The 22063-nt window shown below is 37.6% G+C and overlaps 1 protein-coding gene across 1 annotated transcript in view; it reads left to right on the top strand.

Annotated features, from left to right (window-relative positions):
• The window catches only part of Arhgef9 (Cdc42 guanine nucleotide exchange factor 9), a 142678-nt gene that overhangs the window by 3896 nt on the left and 116719 nt on the right, over positions 1-22063 (top strand). The window lies entirely within an intron of this gene.

Genomic DNA, 22063 nt, shown 5'->3' with positions numbered 1-22063 from the left:
TGGGTGATGTTTCTGATACAAAGAAAGGGGGAAGAATAGGCTGTTGAAAGACAACCTGCAGTCATTGTCATACTTATTCTACCTGTATGCCTGCCAGTATGGAAACACAGAATCAAGAGCTTTAGATTATGAGTCAGTTTGATAGATGTTGCTAATGGTAAAGATGTTACCATCAGTCTAGTGAAGTATCAATCAGAACTTGACATACCCTAGACCTCCTGTTTCCAGTGAGAGTCTTCTTGTAAGAGCGAGTGGATGGTGATACCCTTCATTGAGAGAAGGAATGCAAAAAAAAAAAAAAATGTTAGTGAGCAGTGTTTGGGGAGCGGGTAGAGAAAGGAGATGATGTGTACAGTCTGAGCCCTGATGAATCTGAGACAATTAGACACTCTTGCATTGTAGATATGAAATAGGGAATTGATATCTTGATATCAAAATCAGAGGGTATTGGGTGGCTTTGAAATAGCTGTAGTTCTGAGAGTAGATGATGATAAGCATTTAGAAATTCTGTTCAGACCCAGGAACTATGGTACACGCCTATAATCTCAGCTACCTGGGAGGCTAAAGCAGGAGGATCTCAAGTTCAAAGCCAGTCTGTCTCAAAATAAAAATAAATAAATAAATTAAAAGGGCAGCAGATGTAGCTCAGTGGTAGAGTGCTTTCCTTGAAAGTTTGAGACCCTATGTTTGATCCCCAGGATTTCCCCAAAAAAGCGCTATTCAGTCTGGGAAAGTAAGAGATAGGAACAGAACTTTTAGCTTTTAGAGCTCTGCTAACCTAGAGCAGATTCAAACCATTTTATTTTTTTTTCTTTTCCAGAACTTCCAGAGAAGCACTTTAGTTTCAAGATTTACTTTCTGTAGTGCTCATGTTGTTTCTGGGTTGACTTAGCTGTCATGTCCAACTTGGATCACCTTGGGGATAATCTTGCCTAACTCCTTAAATCACGAATCACTAAACTACAACCTGATGACCAAATTAAGCCCATAAGCTAAGAATGATTTTTACATTTTTAAATGGTCGGGGGTGGGGAGAATAACATTTTGGGATATAAGCATATAAAATTATATGAAATTCAAATTCCAGGTTTCAGCAGAGTTTAGTTGTTGCAGAGATCATATTGCACATAGTGACTAAGATATTTACTAGTTGGCCCTTTACAAAAAAAAAAAAGTGTGTAAATTCCTGCCTTGGAGCCATAAGATTACTATGGCAATGCCTTAGGAAGATGGAGGAAGGGGTAGGACAAGAATCTGATCAGTCACCTCTGACTTGCCCTGAGCAACTGGGTATTTGCTTTATATGTGAGTTGTTGCTTAATATTTTGAAGAAGGAATTTTGCCCATCTCACAATCTCCCTACCCATCCCACAAAATTAATCATTTTATAGATTGCAAACAGTAAGGTTCAGAGAGGGAGAGTGCTTGATCCAAGACTCCAAAGATCCAAATTTCCAGTTGAATGTGTTCTATTCTATGAAGTAAATTTAGCATGGCCAAGGGAAGGGAAGTTCACCACCTATACTAAATGTTGTCTCAATTAATCCTCACAATAACCACTCTAAAATAGTTCTTAATGTCTACCTTTGTTCATTTGTCAGCTTATAAATTCATGTAACAAATATTCACTAAGCATTTACTATGTATCAGATATTCTTCTAGACTTTAGAGACACAGAGGGAGCAGAATTGAAAAATATCCATAACTTCCCAGAGTTTATATTCTAGTACAACTTAGTAACAAGGATAGATAGCTTAAGCATTTTGCTCAGGGATAAAGTAAGTACCTCAGCAGAGTTCAAATCCAGATCTACTTGATTGCAAAAGTCTTACTCTTTCTGCAACCCACCCACCTACCCATTCCATTAGCCACTCCCTCATCTCCCCTGATACTTTACCTATATACACATCCATCCATTCATCCATCCCTTCATTTATTCATTCAGTGTATTTATTGATCACTTATAAATTGCTGAGTGCTGGTGATGTAGCAAGAACAGTCACCTAGATTTTATCCCTCTGTCATGGTAAGATTGACATAGTTTAGTGGTTAAGAACACAGATCCATCCAGGCATGGTGGTGCATGCCTGTAATCCCAGCAGCTTAGGAGGCTGAGGCAGGAGGATCAGAACTTCAAAGCCAGCCTCAGCAAAAGCAAGGTGCTAAGCAACTCAGTGAGACCCTGTTTCTAAAAAAACAAAAAATTCAAAATTGGGCTGGGGATGTTGCTCAGTGGTTGAGTGCCCCTGAGCCCCTGAGTTCAATCCCCATTACCAAAAACAAACAAACAAACAAACAAAAAACCCACAGACCCAAACCCAGTTTCCCTGTAACCATCAAATACTTTCTCTAGCCATTATTGTTTGTGTAATCTTAGGCATCACAATTCACTCCTTTGTGTCTTTATCTTTACAATGCATAATACAGCAGTGCATACGTATTTCACAATGTAGTTGTAAAGATTAAATGGTACAGATTAAAAGCTATATAAATATTTGCTGTTATTATATTTACATTTCCTTGAGAGTCAGAGCTCATCCCAGTTAGCTCAGAAACAGCTTCATCTGTGTAGGATCACTGATTAATCATTTTACATTCCTCAGGGTCCTTTCATGCTAATCTGAGAAAATTTTATGTCAATTCTTAATAACTCAACATATTTGCTTTCTCATGTAATAGATACATAACAGAAATTATATTATCATGAATAGGTTAACATGTGCTCATGGTACAAAACTCAAACAGTAGGGAAAGTAATGTGTTGAGTAGTAAATCTCACTCTTTTCCTTGGTTCTATTATTCTGTCCTTTTCCCCAGAGGCAGCCACTGTCACCACTTTCTTAGGTGTTCTTTTTTATTGTTTTTTTAGTTGTAGATGGACACAATACCTTTATTTTATTTATTCTTTTTTTATATGATGCTGAGGATTGAACCCAGTGCCTTACGTGTGCAAGGCAAGTGCTCTACCACTGAGCCCCAGCCCCAGCCCTCTTAGGTGTTCTTGAAGAGATATTCTTCGCCTTTAGAAATATATACCTACAAACACACACAGTCACACACACACACACACACACACACACACACACACACACACACACCACCACCACCAGCACATATTTTCTTTACCTCACACACACATAGCAACATATTCTAAGAATTCTATACTTTACATTTTCCTTCCAATTAACAATATGTCTCAGAGATCATTCTACATAAGTACATGCAGAGATTGCCTTCTTTTGTATAACTACATAAGATTTTAATGTGTTCCATATTTATGGCCAATTAGGTTGTTTCCAGTCATTAGCCATGATAAATAATGCTGCAATGAATTTTAACAGGATATTTTAAGAAATGGATATTTATTAAGTAGCTATGATTTCTAAGACACTGTACCAGACTGAAGTGTGGGTGAGTCAAAGCAAGATATAATTTATGCCTTTAAGGGGCTTTTGACTGAGAAGGGAAGAAACACAGTTCAACTGGGCTGTATGTGTTCAGAAGACAGGAGAGCAAGATAATGTTGGGGGAGGTGTCAGAGGATTTAGTGGGATTAAAAAGAGAAAATGGTATTTAAACTGTACTTTTAAGCTTCTAGAGGGGAGTAGGCATATAGATGAGACATGAGAAGTTCCAAGTAGAGGATATATCATAAAACCAAGAATAAAACTACAAAATAAATAATATTCCCTACAAATGGCTCATAGGTACTCTGTTATGGCTGGAAACAGATCATGATGGGTTTTGAATGCAACACTCAGAAGCTTTATCTGGTAGGAAAGACAATGATAATGAAATAGGCAAAGAATTTCTTTGGTGACATAGAGGGGAAGGATTCCATTTGATAACTGGAGGCAAATTATACAGATATAACAATAAGGAATTCAAATACTCTGACACTAGTGTTTATTGTGAAAATCTCACGGGAAAAACATGATTACAAGTTACATTAATCTGGGTTTGAGTCCTGCCTTCACCAGCAGCTGTAGTTATGTGTCCTTAGCTAATCACCAAACTTCTCTGAACTTTAGCATCCTTATCTATACAAAATGAGACTGATACCTTATATTAGTAAGGGCCTCTCAGAGAAACAGAACTGATATGATGGATACATGGGTAGGTGAATAGATAGATAATAGATAAATAGCTATTACATTATGTGAGTTTGGCTCACATGATTATGGAGGCTGAGAAGTCCTAAAATACACTGTGTATAAGCTGGAGACCCAGGAGAGCAAGTGTTTAGGTCCAGCCCAATTCAAAAGTCCTGAGAACTATTAAAGAGTAAGACAGGGATCATCTCACATAAGACCTAAATGTAAGTTCAGCATCCTTATCTATAAAATGAGGGTGATAGCTTGTATTATTAGTAAAGGCTCCTCAGAGAAACAGAACTGACATTTAAGCTGGATGCTTGAGCCTGCCAGCCTGCAGGCTTGAAACTCAAGAAAAATTGATTTTTCTGTCTGAAGGCCAGAAAAGACCCATGTCCCAGCTCAAGCAGTCAGGCAGAAAGAGTTCCCTTTTTCTCAGCCTTTTTGTTCTATTCAGGTTGTCAATTAATCAAATGAGGCTCAACCACGTTGTGTGAACTCAACTCAGTCTGCTTTTACTGGGCCTACTGATTCAAATGTTAACCACAGCCATCAACACCCTCACAGGCAAACCCAGAGCACATTTTTTTAACCAAATATCTAAGCATCATGTTGATATATTAATATATATCACATTGATATATTAAAACTATCTCTTAGCCTCACTTGTCTTACCAGTCCACTGAGAAAATCACATGCATTAGTACACATAGACAAGAAAGGAATATGCAAATTGTGCTGCTATGTACCCATAGGGGAACATTTATTATTTTTGACAGGACAGAGGGGACACACAATTTGGTGGGCAGGGTCAAGATCTTTCCCACTGCCCTGAGTTCAGACCTTAGATCAAACTTGGCATTCTTCTTCTTTGAGTACTAAGAGATCCAACAGGAATTTTGTTCACAAGAAACAATTCTTCAACCTAAGAATTCCTGGATTCTCTGTTAAAGGAAAAACTAATAAAGGCTTCCAATGGCCCCAGGACATGATGAGAAGAGCTTCCTCTTAGGAGTCCATTGCTTTGAAAATCTCATATCATGCTATTTTTTTGTTTGTTTGTTTGTGTGTGTGTGTATGTGTATGTGTGTGTGTGTATATGTTAGAACATGACTAATTCTGCAAATGATAAAGCTGCCAAGTAATGGAAATGAGACAATGAGAAAGAGAAATGCATTCAGCTATCTCTAAGAGGGACTGTCTCTAAGAGGGACTATCTCTAAGAGGAGATATCCTTTCAAGGTAGGCCTGCCTACCATACCAGGGTAGTAATATTTAAGCTGAATCAGCTATGTAGGAATTTCAATCAATCAATCATTCAATAAAGAGACATGTTTATGAATGGAGGGAAAGCAGCAGAAATAATATATGCAAAGTCCTTCTGGTTGAAAAACTTGGCATGCTTGAAGTATAGGGAGAAGGCCAATATGACTGGAATATAAGGAGAAAAGGAGGTGAGTGGCATGATAAGAGAGCTGAGAGTCATGCAGGGATTATCTCACGTATAGACCTTATAAACCCAGATAGGGTGCGCACTGTTAAATTCAAAGGCAGTGTTTAAGTGGTCAATATCATGGGCTGTGAAATCAGACTATGTGGGTTCAAAGAATGTCTCTACCATGTCTTAACTATGTGACTTCAAGCACATTATCTAATCTCTCTGTGCTTAAGTTACGACCTCTGAAAATTGTGGATAGTAATGTGTCCATGGTATTATAGTGTGGATCACATGAGTGAACATGTTCATGAACAGTGTATATGATAGTGCTATGAACATGGCAAATGCTATTTCTTTTCTTTTTTATAGGCTCCATATTTTTAATTGTACATTATAGTTGTACATAATGCTGTACTGATTTCCATAGTGGTTGTACTAATTTACAATCCCACCAACAATGCTTTCTCTTCATCCTCACCATCATTTATTATTGTTAGTATTCTTTTAAATTTTCTTTTTAATTGTCAATGGACCCTTTTTTAAGAAATTCATTTATATGCGGTGCTGAGAATCAAACCCAGTGCCTCACACATGCTGGGCAAGCACTCTACCACTGAGCCACAAACCCAGCCCTATTTTTAGTATTCTTGATGACTCCCTTTCTGACTTGTGTGAGCTAAAATGTCAATGTAATTTTGATTTGTTTCCCTAATTGCTAATGATGTTGAACAGTTTTATTTTATATTGACTGGCCATTTCTAGTTCTTCTTTTGAGAAGAATCTGTTTAATTCATTTACCCATTTATTAATTGTGTTTGGGGGGGTTGTTTTTTGAGTTAATCCTCAATTAGGAGAGTAGTTAGCAAAGATTGTAGATTCTCTCCTCACATCCTTAATTGAGCCCTTTGCTGTGCAGATGCTTTTTAGTTTGCTGCCATCCCATATATTGACCCATGGTATTATATCCTGAGTTTAAAGAGTCCTATTGAGAAAATCATTGCCTGATTGCCTGTGCCTCTATGCCAGCGAGTTGTCCCTATGTTTTCTTCTAGGAGTTGCATAGTTTGTGATCTGATTCCTGGGTCTTGATCCATTTTGATTTGATTTTTCTGTGGTATGAGAGGTAAGGGTCTAGTGTCATTCTTCTACATAACTATAACCAGTTTTCCCAGCATCTTTTGTTGAAAAGGTTGCATTTTCTATGGTATATGTTTTTTAGCACCTTTATCAAGGAATTGATGACTGTATATGTGTGAGTTTGTCTCTGTGTCTTCTATTCTTTACCATTGATCTATCTATGTGTCTTTTTTTATGCCAGTACATTGCAGTTTTTGGTCTTATAACTCTGTAATATAATTTGAGGTCAAGTATTGTAAAAGCCTCCAGTATCGACTTTTTGGCTTATAATTGCTTTAGCTATTTGAGGTCTTTAATTCTTCCCAGTGAATTTTAGGACTTTTTTTTTCTAATTCTGTGAAGAATGTCATTGGTATTTTTATGGAGATTGCATTGAATCTGTGAATTGTTTTTCATAATATGGCCATTTTTTATTTGTTCTTTTTAGATATACATGGCAGTAGAGTCTATTTTGACATATTACACATATATAAAGCATAACTTATTCTAATTAGGATCCCAGTCTTGTGGTTGTACATGATGTGGAGTTTCACTAGTTATATACTTATATATGAATATAGGAAAGTACGTCCAATTCATTCTACTGCCTTTCCTATTTCCATCTCCCCTCTCTTCCCTTCATTCCCTTTGTCTAATCCAATGAACTTCTGTTCTTTTCCTCCCTACCCTCTCTTGTTGTGGGTTAGCATCCACATATCAGAGAAAACCTTTGAACTTTGATTTTTTGGAATTGGCTTATTTGACTTAGCATGATAATCTTCAGAGCCATCCATTCACTGGCAAAAATTCATAAATCATCTCTTATATGGCTGTTTAATACTCCATTTTGTGTATATAGACATTTTCTTTATCCATTTATCTATTGAAGGGCACCTAGGTGGGTTTTATAGTTTAGCTGTTGTGAATTGAGCTGCAATAAACTTTGATGTGGCTGTGTTGCTGTAGTATGCTGCTTTTAAGTCCTTTGGTTATATACTGAGGAGTAGCATAGCTGGGTCAAATGATATTTTCATTCCAAATTTAGTGGTAGAATGATGAGGCTTACTTTGTGATCTGATAAAATGACTTTTTTTTCCAGCTCTGTAGAGAAGAGATTAAAGAGGGTTAAAGTAGGGATGGGTAGAAATATAGCCATATTGATATATCGACATCTATTTGGAAAGTAGAATCAATGCAATTTACTGCTGTATTGATTGAGAGAGGTGTAGACCAGGGAAAAAATAATATTGAAGCAGGGAGTTTCTGGTTTTGCCATTGGACCAGCTGTGTAATTTTGGGCAAATAACTTAATTAAAGTTTTAGTTTCCTTACTTATTGGTCAGACTTCTCCTGAGAAACCAAAACAACAAGATATGAACATAGAGTGAAAGAGCAATTTATTTTAAGGAATTGGCTCATGTAGTTTTGGTGGTGCAAGTCCAAAATATGCAGGGTAGTCTGGCAGGCTGGAGATCCAGGAAAGAGCTATAGACTGAGTCCAAAGGCAATTTCCTGGCAGAACTCCTTTTTCTTCAGGGAAAATCACTCTTTGAGTCACTAAGATCTTCAACTGATTAGACAAGGTCCACCCATCCATTAGAAAGAATAATCTGCTTTACTCAAAGTATATCCATTTAAGTGGATATCTTGGGCTGAGAGTATAAGCTCAGTGGTAGAGCACATCTGAGGCCCTGGGTTTGATCTCTAGCACTGCAAAGAAAGAAAAAATTATATAATTTAAATATAAATGTTATCCAGAAAATTGCCTTCACAGAAACACCGAGAATGTTTTTTTTTGGGGGGGGAGGTACCGAAGATTGAATTTAAGGGTATTCTGCCACTGAGCCATATCCCCAAATAAATAAATGTTTGTTTATAAAATAAATATTTTTATTTAGGGTCTCACCGAGTTGTGTAGCACCTTGCTTTTGCTGAGGCTGACTTTGAACTCCCGATCCTCCTGCCTCAGACTCCTGAGCCACTGGGATTACAGACATGTGCCACCATGCCCAGTGAAAATAAGTTTTTTAAAATATTTTTTTGTTTTAATTGTTGGTGGACATTTGTTTTATTTATTTATTTATATGTGGTGCTGAGAATGAAACCCAGTGACTCACATGTGCCAGGCAAGCACTATACCACTGAGCCACAAGCCCAGCCCCTCTAGAGTAATGTTTGACCAAATATCTGGACACCATAGCTCAGCCAAGTTGACACATAAAATGAACTCTCACATCTTAAATATGTAACCAGAATAATGGTAATGCCCGATTATTGATACTATTGTGTGGATGAAGTAATATAATTTATGTAAGGCACTTAGTATACTATATTCACATAGTAAGGACTCAATTTGTAACAACTATTATTTCAATACAGTAATAATAGTAACCCCTCACATTTGTTTGGCATTTTGCATTTTCAGAGTACCTTCACATACATGAATTAATGTAATCCTTACAACACTCTTCCTACTTTAAAGTTGGGGAAACTAAGGCTGGAGGGAGTGAAGTATCTTTTCCACACAGCTACCTCTAGAGTGAGGATAAGAAAAGTATGTTAGCTCCATAGTAGCTTCTTAGACATTACTCTCCCCACTTGCCAGGAGTGGATGTTTGCCTGTCCTCCTTCATTACAAAAGTGAGAGACACCAGTAATAAAATTATGAATGCACTAAGTCTTGAGAATAATGCTTACGTTTACCAAGCTAGCATAGATTTGTGCCAGGTACTGTTCTGTTTCATGAGTGTATCTAAGTTAATCTTCCCAACATCTCTATCAGGTTGACAGAATTCTCTAGTCAAAAAGACTGCTAGGAAGAGTGTGGAAGAGAGAGGGATCTATAGGCCACATAATAAGAAAACTTAATCACTTTCTTCTCCTTCCTCCCTCACTAATCTGCATTCAAGAGAGGGTAAATTCTGAAGGAAGCCCTTTGAGCTTTTACATATATATGACATGTGTTTGGGTATGAAAAGGCAATGAGGCCTGGCAGAGTGCTTTTGAATACATAGAAGAAATTCTATAAATGTTTGTGGGGAGATGAATGAGCTGATAAAGGGGGTGAAACCTAGGTCACCCATAACCACCAAGCTTAGAGCTGGCCCAAGAGGGGACAAAAGTATTTTTATCAAATATTTCCTTTGGTCTGGGTAAGATGTGGCTGAACCAGGTAGGCAGAGAGGTGAGGGGATTACGCTTCCCAGGTAACTTACTTAAATCCCCTGAATACTAGTTTATGCTTTTGCAAAATGAAACCTTTATCCCATTAGATGCAAACATTCCTTTATTCATACATTTGGTAATACTTATTGAGCACCTGCTATATAGCAGGCACTATTCTAGGCACTGAATGATAAACAAAACAGGCAATAATCTTTTTCTTATGGAACCTATATTCTAATAGGGAAGATAAATGCTTCGGCAGTGATTGAATAAAATATGTAGTATGTTAGTTCTAAGAGCTATAGAGAAAAACTACAGCAGGGCAGAGGGATAAAGAAGTATGTATGTAGGTGGTTAAAAATTTAGATTCCTATTTCCTTCATACTTCCCTCACAAGGTTGGCATGAGGTTGGTATGGAATAAAAGGCCACAGTATTTAGGAAGCTGTGAAGTTCTATTTAAATGTAAGATACAGTTAGTTATTCTTGGGAGATAATTTTCTTTAGATTCTTATTTGCTGCTTACTTCTCCATTATCAGTACATTAAACATTCAAGAGTTCTGACCTGAAGGGTGGCAAACTTGGGTTCAGGCCTGGCCCTGGTACGGCAGTCTCCTAAAATCCCAAATATATGCAGCCATACAGATTATAAAATGCTTTTCCGAGAATCAGGTTTTCTGACTCTTAATCCATTGTTGTTTCCATTCCCATGAAGCAGGGAGATCTGTGCTGATTCATTTTCCTTCTCTTCTATAAATGCAAATGATGAGCCTCCCCTCCCCAACTCCCCTTTCCAGATGCCTTGTACTTTTGTGAGGTTCAAACCAGAAATGGGTTTGAATAGGCCATATTATGGTGAGACTGTAAGGGTGGTTGCTAGGATCTGGAGAATTTGTGTTACTGCTTAACTGAATTTTCATTTTTTTTTTCTTTTCTTCCTTTTTATTTCTTGTTTTTCTTTGTGAACTGGGCATATGTGTGAAGGGGAGAGAGTGAGCCTTCTGCACTGGTGCCACTTCCTTTCCTCTTTTGAAAAGCAGCTGAGGGGAATGGGGGCAGCACCGAGCCTCAGCACCTCCTAGAAATAGGAACAGTTAACATAATCACTTGGCATCTTGCGATGGAGTGACAACCCACTGGTGTGCAGCCCCTTTTGGCCACTCTGTTTTGGGGAAGTGGGAACTGGGACTCATTTCTTGACACTTAATGCACAAATGACTCATGACCTTTAAAGACCTACACATGCCTGTGAGGTATGACCTCACTCTGAATGCTGGAGGTAGGAGTAGATCACCTCAAATAGATGGAATCTTCATATAGTACCTACTTTTGTCAACTGTGGAATTTCTTCACATCCTAACTGAAGTTTTTATTCCATAGAGCACTTTCAAATCATTATATCATTCATCTCCATGGCAGGCATTATTTGAGTCATTTATAGATGAGGAAACAGATTCAGAGATTATATCATTTGCCTGAAGTTAGGAACATACATATTCAAATCCTCAAAAAATATTATTTATTAGCATTTATTGAGCAATATTGTATGTCAGGAATTGTTCTAAGTGCTTTATATGTATGCCCTCATTAACCCATCACAACCAACCACATTAATCTCTCCTTTGCAGGTGAGGAAACCAGGTGACTGTGAATCTGGGGTTTGCTCAGAATGAAGGACAGAAAGAATATCAGGGCATTCTACTAACCTCTGCATTTTAATGAGAAAAAAGAAGTTTAAGGACATTAAATAACTTGATCAGGGCCACACAACTAGCAATGGACAGAACTAGGGTTGGATATCAGCGGTATGGCTTGAGAGCCTATGTTCTTTTTTAGTCTTTTTAGTTGACCTTTATTTTTATTTATTTATTGATATGCAGTGTTGAGAATTGGGCCTAGTGCCTCACACATGCTAGGCAAGGGCTCTACCATTGAGCTACAACTCCAGCCCCAAGCCTGTGTTCTCAACTATCAATCTAGACTTAGACTGATTCCAAATCTAGGGTTTTATTTACTCAGCTCAGCTAAGTTAATAGAGGAGAGAGAGAGAGAGAGAGAGAGAGAGAGAGAGAGAGAGAGAGAGAGAGAGAGAGAGAGAGAGAGAGAAATACAGACTTATTAAGTCCATATAGCTTATTTAACATTTTTAAGTTTAATATTTGAATGGATGGTATATCCACATGGTAAAACAAAATTCAACTTAAAAATGTATGTAGAGGATGTTCTCTATCCACTCATCAGAGTTTACCAGCTCTACTATAGCTTTTTGTGTATCCTCCCAGAGGGTTTTAAATGCAGATTTAGAAACAGATATATTTATTTTCCCTTTGGTTTACCTGAAGATAATATATCATACATACTAGTCTGCATCTGGCTGTTTTTACATAATATGTCTTTGACATCTCTTCCTTTAAGTCTGCAGAGAACTTCAATAATCTTAGGTGGGCCTTCATGAATTTTCATAAGCTTCTAACCATCTACGTGTCCTGCATACTTTTCTTTACCAATCTTTGGTGATACCCAGCCTTATCGTAACATTTTCACTCAGAGTATCATTGTTGAAAAATCTGGGACATCTTCAGAAAATACAATTCCTTGAATTCATTTCCTTAGTCTCCCTTTGACGCAATCCAGCTTCTTACAAACCCTCAAGCTCAACTAACCCTCTTCCTCCTTTTGTAATTTTATCTTATTCCTATCATTCTGTATAAATGTCTATCAACCTATATGCTTTACATCTATAATTTTGTTAAGCATCACTTAGAAGCAAAGGCCCATGCTTAATTTGATGATAAATGTTTAGTGTCCTGAATGTCCAGTGGCTTCCAGTTGAAATGAAGCCTGTAAATAAATAAAACCTGGGCATGGAGGTCAGATGGGGTAGCTGCTTGAATAATGAGTCTTGAGGTCCAAGAATAGAACTATCCTGGAGATCAGGCTGAAAAACTAAATACTGGGTCTTGGTACTGAAAAAGAATTGACTGCCCATATCAGTCTTGAATTGATTCATGATTGGTTTTGGCTGCCCCAGAAAGATCCTAAGCCTGACAGAAAATCATTGTTATTTCTTCTCAAGGGGCTTTTAGACAGACCCTTGCTGTTCTTTTCCAACCAGTCCTCTCTCTACTCTGAGTAGTGACAGATGGTCTGGCCCACTAGCTTGTTTGAAATAGAACTGAAATAGGCCCAAAATAAATGTGAAATAGGACTGAAATAGATCTGTGCAAAGGAACAGGAGGAAACTGCTGTTCCTGGGTATTTATTCAGATATTTCTTTAGTTGTTGGCCACAGGAGGGCGGTATAGGCAGCATTTCCTGAGGTATGGCCTCTGGGTGGTTGTTTAGAGTGGTGTCCTTGCCAATAGGGAATTGAAAACTGAAGAGACCCTATGATTTTCAGCTTGTAGTCTAGACCTTTGACTCCCTTTTGGAGAGGTTCTTATGAAACATGGTCCTGGGAGGTTGGGGAGGGGCAAAGGCTGGTATTCAGAGGCGGCAGTAGAAAATATTTTTCATGATAGACTTCCTCGACATACTACATTGAGTCAGCAGGGCTATGCATTGGTCTTCATTTAGTCAGTAATTTAATATATATTTATTTATTGCTAAGCACTATTTTAGGTGCTGGAGAAGGAGCAACAAACAAAAAAGTCTCTGCCTTCCTGGAGTTTCCATTTTAGAAAGGAAGCCAGTAGACCAATAAAAAAGAATTATATAATATTTAAAGCATAATAAGGCTGTGAGGGAAGTAAGTTAAAGAGTGATGTGGTAATATCATGTTAGGGTGGTCAGGAAAAACTCTTTGTTAATTTTTAAAAATTTTTTTTCTATTTAGTTATACATGACAGTATAAAAGGAGGTGAAAGAGCAAAACTTATAGATAGCTAGGAGAAAAGTCTTCAGGCAAGAGTTAAATTCATAATCTTATGTCTGAGTTTTGCCCTAAAACTATAGCCTCACCGCTCAATTATATGCAACCAAATTCTTTAACTTAAGCTAATTACCCATCACCCTTTGTTTAGGATACTACCTGAGACCAAACCCATACTGCCACACCTTCAGTAAGGCTGTTGAAGACTTAAAACAATGGATGCTTTATTTTAAGTTACAGCTGTAGACAAGACAGCTTTTTGAGCTTTAGGGAAGTTAAGAAACTTGTCAGAGTTAACACAGTTACCAAAAAGCAAAGGCTAGGCTTACATTTCAACATTTTAACTTCTTATTCACTGTTCTTTTCACTCTGCCATGAGCTTTTAAAGCATTGTAGAGGCACAATAGTACCTTTGAGCATCATCCATTTTCAGTTAATATGAGCTCACAGGTAACTCTTAGTGCATTAACAGGAAAACCAGTGTTCCTGATAAGGGAGGTGACAGTCCCACCCTACTCCCTATTGTTATTCCCAGCTGGATACTTGGATATATGTTCTGAGGGATGTAGACTGAAAAGCAATCAGCCTAGGGAAAGTATTGACAACCATGCTACAGTACAACTTAAAGTAAAGTTCATGTTTACTTTATGGAAAATGTGTATGTGCACACACCAACACAGTGGGGGTATATAGGAGAAATTGGGCTTTGGACCCACTATTGATATCTTCAAACACTTCAAAAACAGAGAACTAATGCTTACAAAGACATGGCTTTTATTCTTGTTTTTTTTTTCATGTATTAGATTGTAGCACTCTAACAATTGGACAGAAACCATTGGGTAGCAAATTTCAGCTAAACTTAAATAATGGCTTTGAAAGCTTCAGAGCGAATTTCCTGTTACTGACTATTTCAGAAGCTGCTGGACAAAACTTATTAAAGTTAGTGGAGAAAAGGGGTTTGATTTGAAAATGAATTTCAGTCTAAATCCTGCTACTGCTACATCCTACTTGTATAGCTATAGGCAAATGATGTAAATACTCTGAGCTATAATTTCTTAGTGTTTAAAATTGTGATAACAGTTCCTCTTCTCAGACTTCTGGAAATAGTTAAATAAATAACATGTTTAATGGCCTAGCTCCATGTATACCAAAAGTATTTTCTCTTCCCTCTTCTTTATCACGTGTATTGTGGAAAGGATTCCTATGTAGGGATGTTGGGTGAAGATGACCATTTTCCCCTTTGAGCATGAAATTCTATGATTTATTCCATAATCATTAACAATCTTATTTATTTATTATCTGATTATGCATGGGACACATTGTTTGACACTGAAATTATGTGCATCATCAACTATCTCCTCAATTAGACTATAAGCTCGCTGAGAGCCTCTCTGCACCACTTACCTGTCAGAATGAGTGCTTATTGAATTGAACTGACTTTGGAGGATTGGAGATCTCTATGCTAAATAATTGAGCTAAATTGGAGTTCTTGTCCTCAAGGGAGTTGACTGTCTTTAATAGAACTGACATGCATGAATGTACAAGAGCATCTAGTCACATAAGTAACCAACATGATGAACAAACTGGATTCAATATCTGCAGACTGCCTGTGGCAAGCATCAGGGAATAATGGGGTGGCTGAGGTGGGGGCCGAATGACACATAAGTGAGTGGCAGTGTGGGAGAGATTAGGACAAAAATTGGAACTTTTCATGAAAGTACTCCTGGCAGAAGTGGGAATTTGGGAGCTGTTTGAAGCATGAGAAGCAAAGGCGAGTCAGAAATTGCCTTTTCCCTGACAGAAGGCAAAGGTTTCCAACCTAGAGATCTTTGATCTGGGAGGTACAACACTGAGGCCCAGATCAGGACATTGAAACAATTTATTCCTTTGACACAGGAGACATCTTTTTTTATTTGTTATTTTAATTATACATGACAGTAGAAGGTATTTTGACATATCATATATGCATGGAGCATAATTCCCATTTTTGTGGTTGTACATAATGTGGAGTTTCATTGGTCACATATTCATATATAAATATAGGAAAGTTATGTCCAATTCATTCTCTGCTCTTCCCATTCCCATCCCCACTCCCTTCCCCCTACTCCACACTGTCCAATTGGGTAAACCTCCCCTTCTCCCCCCACCCAATCTATTGTGAGTCAGCATCCTCATATCAGAGAGAACATTTGGCTTTTGTTTTTTGGGGATTGGCTTATTTCATTTAGCATGATAGTCTCTAGTTTCATCCATTTACTGTCAAATGCCATAATTTCATTCTTCTTTATGGCTGAGTAATATTCCAGGAGATGTTTTAACAGGTGCTTTTGAAATTTGAGACATGTATCATCTAGTAGCATTTATATAGCACAGTGTTTAGGAGAATAGACTCTGGAGCCAGACTGTCTAGTTTTGCATATAGTCTCCACTTCTTACTAACCATGTAACCTTGGGCAAATCATTTAGCTTCACTCTGCTTAGGTTTCTCATGTATAATATAAAAACATACATAATAGTATATGTCCTGTAGGATTATTGTGAAATTTGAGAGAATTAATACATTAAAAGGGCTTAGAATACTTCACATAAGCTGTTATTATCATTACTGTTTAACTAACTGCCTTTAGCACAATGAAATAGTGTGAATTTGGGAGTATATACATTCCAAACACTTTCATGGAGTGATTAGTTTCTCATCTGTGGCTGTGGCAGAAATGCTGATAACTTCTAGATCAAAGAAATTGAATAAATTTCTGCCAATTAAGATTGTTCCAAAGATTAAATGGCTATCTTGATAGGATCTTCTATATTGTTGTGGATGTTGGCACTGAGACTAGATAAACAAGATGTTGCAGAAGGGACTGAAGGATGGACTTGGGGTTGTGCTAGACTAAGAGATTCTCTGATTCCTTGAAACTTGTCAATAAAAGAGCTATTCAAAATGTGAGGAACTCCTACATTTTTAAAATTGTGAGTCGACTTGAATGGGAACCTAATTCAGAAAGCTACCCCCACACAGACCTAGAGCTAGGGTCAAACTCCATGACTGAAATTGTGAGATCTCTCAAAATAACTTTTGAGACTCATGATACATAGGTTCCACTTCCTACTTTGTTAACAATTAGTGGTATCATTTTGGGCAAATTACTTTCCTTCTCTGGGAACGTGGAACATAAAATTTATGTTTTCTGTGTGGTCTCATAAGGTCTTGACTTCTGTAGTTGGAAGATGGGATTCTTTGAGTGGTGACAGTAGATGAAGAAGACATTCTTGCATTCAACAGGTGTTTATGAAGCATGTGCTAAATGCCAGGTGATGTGCTGGGCATAGGAGAGAAAGAAATGAATAAGACAGGCATAATATCTGTCCTTCCCTCCAGTGAAAGATACAACAAATATGGTGTCTGAGAAGAATATCATCCAGAATATTTGGCAGGGGGTGCATCAGAGAAAGCCTTCTAGAGGAGGTAGCACCTGAGCTGAGTTTGAAGTAAAGGGCCAGAGAAAGAGAACAACAGTTACCTAGGCTCCAAGGTAAGATAACCTAGTGGGTTGTCAGAATTACTGTATCTTCTATGTAGCTAAAGAATAGAGAATGAGAGGGCATTGGCAAGATCTGAGAGGCCAAAGGATTCCTTATGGGCAGGAGAGTGTATGTCATGTTATAGAATGTGCCTTAGGGATAGTGGAGAACCACTGAAGACATTTGAGTAGAAGAGTAATTCAAGACAGATTTCAGCTGCAGAAAATAATGCACTCTAGTTCTTTTTGGCAGAAAACATCTTAATACAGAAAATCAGGTGCTTACAAAATTGGTGGAAGGGACAGAGGGGCAAGTTTTAGGTTGGGCTTCCAGAAATGACTCCCAGAACAACAGCAGAGTAGCATCTATCACTGCCACAAACAGGAAGGTAAGGGATCAAAGACTCTGGGAGCACTTCACCATATCTGTGACTTGGGAATCAGGATACTGCCACTGCCCTAACCATTGGGTAGAGGACCATCATATCTGCCAGATTCTCAAAGGAAAATAAAATCTCATTCTCTGACAGTCAAAATGCAGAGCTAGTTAAGATTTATGGTAACACAATCACAGAAAACCTCAGTACTTCCATTGTTGTGCTTGCTAACAGAAGTTTGAGAGATATGGTTTCTGCCTCACCAACTCCTTCCAAATATTGGGCATGTGTATGAGACTGGCAGAATTCTATCAAATTGAGAAAAGTGACTTCAAAGAAGTCTTGGAAATGCCAGTTTGTTGTAGTTTATGGGGTTTAGTTTTTTAGCAATACAGAAAATTAGGCTAGAAGGAGGGTGACACAGATCTTTATCAAACAAACCATAGTCCGATAAGAGCAGAACTGCTTTTGAGGTAAATAAATTGGACAGGAAAGTAGAGGCTGAGTTGCAGAGGGAGAGCAGCACAAAAGACCAGGTAATTAATTGTAATAGACAAGAGATGATGAAGAACTAATTAAAGGAACTGGTAGGAGAGAGAGAGAGAGAGAGAGAGAGAGAGAGAGAGAGAGAGAGAGAGAGAAGAAGGAGGAGGAGGAGGAGGAGGAGGAGGAGGAGGAGGAGGAAGTAGAGAAAGGGACAAATGAAAAGATAAAAGAGAATCAATGGGACTTGGGGATTAGTTGACTTTGGATGAGGTGATGGAGAGACAGGGCTAAAATATCCTCTGGCTAGTTCACTATATGACTATAATCCCCAAGAGAACTTTTGAAGAAAAAAACTTCTAGGGGCGGGAGAGAGAAAATGACTTCAATTTTGGACTTATAAAGTTTGAAATACTTGTGAGATATTCAGGAGAAGATATCCAGAAAACAGAGATTCATCTCTGGAGTCCAAAAGAAGTACCTGAGATTACTTAGTAGAAAGAGAGTCTCTCTGAGAGCAAGGGCCTATGTGGATTTTTGTTACTGGTGTGCAGTAATTATAAAGGAGGTACATCAATTTGTAAAAGCAGTGGTTGTTCAAGCCTTGGAAATAGATGAACCCATCAAGGCAAGTACAGAATGAGAAGAAAAGAGTCATGGAATTAGAAGAATCTTGATAAATCATGGTATTAATGACTGAATGAAGAAGAACCCAGAAAAAAGCCAAGACAATAAAGCAGACAGGTCCTTTAGATGGTGTCCCCAAGGCAAACAAACATTTAAGGAAAGAGGGAGGCATCAATGGAATCCAATGTGAGAGAACAGGAAAAATAAAGATGGACACATGGCCATGAGATTTAGCAACAAGTTGTTTGTATTCACAGAAGTTTCCAGGTTTCTATAGGATGACAGTATAAAGCCAGGAATCAAGCACAAATGGGTCAAAAGATATTAGAGAAATAGTGACAGGATAAGATTAAACTTTCAAAGACATGGAGAAAAATTCTACTTGCTTACATTATGGATAGCCAATACTTGTCTCAACATAATGTATAAGAGTGGCTTTCAGGCCGTTTTGAACATCACTTGCTATAACAAGTACATTTTACATCACAACTTAATAAATTTAACTGACCAAAAGCTCCATGAAAAAATATTTACTGTAAATATATGGACATTTCATATACAAGGAAGCATAGAAAAACTTTGTGGAACTGCCTTTTATATTTAGTATATTTTTAAAGTTTTTCTATGTTGTAGCATTGATCAAATTTCATTTATATGGCTGAATAATATTCCATTTTTTGGATATACTGCATTGGGTTATCCAACATACATCAGTTGACATATTTGTCGGGGCAGGGGGGTTCTGGGGATCATACCCAGGGGCACTTTACCACTGAGCTACATCCCTAGCCCTTTCATTATTTATTTGTTTATTTTTTTGGGACCAGGGATTGAACTCAGGAGCACTCAACCACTAAGCCACATCCCCAGCCCTACTTTGTATTTTATTTAGAGACAGGGTCTCACTGAGTTGCTTAGCACCTTGCTTTTTTGCTGAGGCTGACTTTGAACTCATGATCCTCCTGTCTCAGCCTTCTGAGCTGCTGGGAGTACAGGGGTGCACCACCATGCCTGGCTCATCCCTAGCTTTTAATAAACTATTATTTTGAGACAGGGTTTTGCTAAGTTGCCCAGTCTGATTTCCAATTTGCAATCCTCCTGCCTCAACTTCCCAAGTTGCTGGGATTAGAGGTGTGTGCTACCACATGCAGTAGTTATGGGCATTTGAATTGTTTCCATCTTTCGGCTACTATGAATATCACTATTACTTTTTGGCTACTATGAACACATTCATGTGTGAGTTTTTTTTATGTGTGTATATTTTTACTTCTAATAAATACATACCGAGGAGTAGAATTATTGGGTCAAATGGTAACTCTCTTTAATTTTGGAGGAAACATCACAGTGTTTCCAAAGTGGCTCCAACATTTTACATTTCCATTAGCTGTATTTTGAGGGTTTCAATTTCTCCACAGCCTCTGTGACATTTGTTATTATCTGGCTATTTGTTTTTATCCATTCATTAGATCAAACTTCTAGATCCAAATGTAGATGTATAGAATACACATAGGACAGGGACAAAAACATTTTAAATTGCAGTACCATTATACAGATTATAAAAATATATACTGTAAAGCCTACATTCTAGTGAATATCTAGTGTGGATATCGCATTACAAACAAGGCTGTAGTGAGTATCCTGTATTTGTATTTCCAGTATTTGATTCAAATTTCCCTGATGGCTAACCAGGTTGAATATCATTCATGTGCTTAATTGACCATGTCTTTGGATAATGTCTATCCAGATACTTTGACAATTTTTAAATTGAATTATATTTCTTTTTATGAGCTCTTTATATATTCTAGATAGAAGATACATTATTTGCAAATATTTCCTCCTATTTTTTGAGTTCACCATTCACACTCATGATAGTGTCCTTTGAATCATAAAAGTTTGAACTTTGATGAAATCCAAATTATCTGTTTTTTCCTTTGGTTGCTCTTGCTTTCATGTCATTTCTAAGAGAACAAATGGAAAGTCACAAATATTTACTCCCATTCTCCCTATTTTGTCAAGTCTATCCACAATATCATTGTCATTTCTAAATAATTAATATTAATTCCTTTATATCACCAATTATTTGGTTTGTGTTATTTCCAGATTTTTATAAATTTCACAAATGTGTATCTGTATACAAGTTCCATTCCAGTCAGTCTTTTTTGTTTTCTGTTTATGTGTAAAGAACTAGATTGTTGGTCATGCAGATTTTATAGTATATATTTTTATGATCTGAATCCCTGCATGGGAGTTTAAAATGTTTTTATTTTCTGTCCTTCATGTGTGCATCAGTAGTCAAATCTAGACACTTGATCTGATTCAGGGGTTTTTGTAGTTTAGGCAAGAATCATTCACAAGTGGTGCTATGAAACTTGTTAAGTGGGGACCTATTTAGAGTTTATTCTATCTTGTAGGGCCAGGGGCCATTTTGTTTATGACCTCAATTCATTCAGAATTTCCAATAATCCAGTTAAGATGGATTACTGTTTTAGCCTCAAAGATTTCTAGAGAATAGCAAGCAATTCTCATTCCTCTTATAGTACTTAATTTGTTTTATCTCTGGCTAAAACAGTTTCTTACCCCTCACCATTATCTATTTATCGACTCATACAGATACAGCATGTAAGAGCAAGAAAAGCTCTGAGAGTTCTTCTGTATGAGGTAATCCATAACTCTTAGAGCTCATGAAACTGCAGAAATTGTGTATATTTTTTTGAGATGAGGGTTCTGAGGTGTCACTGAATTCTCAGATATGAGTCTTCATGTGACAGAGACTTGGAGGCCCAGATACTGGAAAGGAGTTGTCCAAAAGTTACACAGCAAGCTTGAGGTAGAGCTTGAAGTAAATATGAAAACTTCCAGCCTCTAGTTTAGGACATTTCCCCTCTAGGGTTAGACACTAGGTCACTTTATGAGGAGATTATTACAAGTAGATTATAAGTTATTTAAAATTTATATGTGGCATTAACCCTGGGCTGGCTTCCCGTTTGGATACTCAGCATGCTCAAAGAGTGCAAGCGAATGGTCGTAGTGTGAGAAAACCATAATTAGGAAAGGACCAGAGCATCTCTAAATAAGAGAAAGCCAAACAGAGTTGGATTTTGAATAATTTGTTGTATGTCCATGTGGTTCTCCCTATAGCACTGGATTGTGAGCTTTTTATAGCTAATTGTAAGTTGCCTATATATACTTTAGGCAGTGGCCAAATACCGTTTGTTTCCCCCTAGGCCCAGGGTCCAAAGTGGTTGCCAAGGTATTTGCATCCGCCCTACCTACCTATCCCAATTTTCCATTCCTATTCCCTCCTCCTCATCTTTTACCCTGCCATTTCCCAACCTTTCTCCCTCTTCATCATACCCCACCTTCCTTTCTTT

Source organism: Ictidomys tridecemlineatus, chromosome X (assembly GCF_052094955.1).
Source record: "Ictidomys tridecemlineatus isolate mIctTri1 chromosome X, mIctTri1.hap1, whole genome shotgun sequence".
Taxonomy (NCBI): domain Eukaryota; kingdom Metazoa; phylum Chordata; class Mammalia; order Rodentia; family Sciuridae; genus Ictidomys; species Ictidomys tridecemlineatus.
The sequence above is the reverse complement of the archived record's forward strand: the minus strand, read 5'-3'. Positions and strand labels throughout refer to the sequence as shown.